Source organism: Centroberyx affinis, unplaced genomic scaffold (genome assembly GCF_046629955.1).
Source record: "Centroberyx affinis isolate AG114_WGS23_722 - 3 ecotype Tasmania unplaced genomic scaffold, CSIRO-AGI_Caff_v1 ptg004334l_1, whole genome shotgun sequence".
NCBI classification, from domain to species: domain Eukaryota; kingdom Metazoa; phylum Chordata; class Actinopteri; order Beryciformes; family Berycidae; genus Centroberyx; species Centroberyx affinis.
The window spans coordinates 42594-44734 of NW_027282040.1; positions in this window are offsets into that span (position 1 = coordinate 42594).

Below are 2141 nucleotides of genomic sequence, written 5' to 3' on the forward strand. Positions count from 1 at the left end.
CTTAAAACGTCTCCCAAAGGCTCGCTAGCATACACAGACATTATCCTCTCCACAAAGTCAATAACATGATTGCTTGAGATGTGCCTAATCAAATGCTTTGCTTTTAAGACGTGAGATGGCTGGACCATTAACTGGGAGAAAAACACAACTTCTAGAGTGATATATTAGAATGATGTATATTGATGCAAAATAAATCCTCCCCTGATATTTAATGACAGCTTATGCCTTACTGTAGTTCTTTTTCATAAGGGATCTACTGACAAAAAATAAAACCTGTCCCAGTTTTCCTCTCTTTGTTATTGTCAACAAGTCATTTAGCCCAGTGGGATCCAGCAAAATGAGGGATAGTTTAATTTTGACTTGTGAGGTTAGCACTGGGAGATAATGTATAAGAATGACTGGTGTGATGAGAGGTTTCACTCTCTCCGCTGCTATCTCCCCACCTACAGTGCAGACCAACAACAATACTCTTCTCAGATGGGGGTTCCTCGGGACAAAACCTTTATCAGATGGGGGTCTGTAGTCTGTAAGTGTATCTGCCTGGGGGTCCTTGACCAGAAAAGGTTTAACCATTTAACCACAGGGGCATCAATTTACGAAAGTATAGTGAAGTCCCTGCATCTAACATTTGCCACCAAAACTTCCAATTATGTGATTTCCACAAAGTGGAGCAATGACTGTTGTTGACTGAGAAGGTATTATTATTTGGTCAGTGTGATAAATTATTAGGTGGTGTGTCATCAAACTATCAGCAGAGGGAATGTGATTTTATTCTAGATATGGCTTCCAAATGGGGCCGCATGATGGCCTAGTGACTGGGGTTGTCACTAGCCCCCCCACACACCCACCCACACACACACACACCCACACACACACACACATAATCGGGGACGAGCCTTGGGCGCACACCCCCTCCTCCTCCCCAGGGCGGAAGTGGGTCCATTTTTTTCTCAGTCGGATAAGAGCGGCTGCAGGAGCTGCAGCCCGAGGAACACGCGCCCACCGAGACGGGAGAGCAGCGCTCACGAGAGCGCACACCGCATGTTTATGTTTATATCGCCGAGTGAAAACAACAGCAACAACAACGGAATAGGGGACGTAAAGGTAGACCTATTTGGTCGTCGCAGACCGGGGGTTTCCGTTTAGAGGACGCCGTTTTTTCCATGTTGCAGGAGCTAAAGCCCCTTGCATTCCTCCGCGCACAGAGCCAGAGAGACCAGCCGAGAGACTGAACGGGGAGGGAGAGCTGGGAAGCGGCCTCTTTACAACCGGGGGGGCCGGTGACCTCGCACGTAGAAGCTTGTTTGGCGGTGTGACGGTTGTTTTCGTTTAATCTGAGGCTCCCGGTGTTTGTTTTTGACGCCATACGGACCCAGGGCATACGATGAGATCGGTGCTTTGATGAATAATTTACGGTATCTCAGCCCGAGGCTAGCACTGCTACTACCGAGCGACCGTTGGCTGCGCCTGACGCCGCCTGAACGGGCCCCGATGGTGGACTAGAGCGAAAAACCACGACGCAGACCAAATTGGAGGAGAGAAAATAACAATTGGGACATTTTTCGTTACTCGGTGGGGTCCCGTGTAGAAACGCGGAGCCCCGTAGTCATGTTGAGTCGGTGGGGGAGGAGAGACGGAGCTCCCAGTACTTCGACGCCGATCCAGTGTCACTCCAGTTTCGGGTTTATTTTATGAGCCTCTGCCTCAGCAAGACACCAACGGACACTTTTCTCCACAGAGGCGCTTATACTGGGCTTGGTGGCTCATTCTCATCAAGTTGGTCTTATTTGAAAGAATAACGAGGATGCTTTCCCCTTATACGCCTTACACAACTGAATTGATATGATCTTTGCAGACTAAGTATAGTTGTTGTTTTTTTTACCTCTGAAATAATCTTCAAGTTATTGTTTTGAAGAACTGGCTACCTCCTTATTTTGCATCAGGTCAGTGTTATATTTACAGAAAAAAGAACCGTGAAGCCGATGAGCACCGTTGTTGAACTGACTTTATTACCTCATGTATCTACCTCAAACACCAGATAATTTTCTACAGAACACAACAAACCGATGTGTCCCCAAATGAATACCTCAACCTCATTGCAGCGCATGTTGTAAACTGAGCCTGTGTTTGTAGCGCTGCAG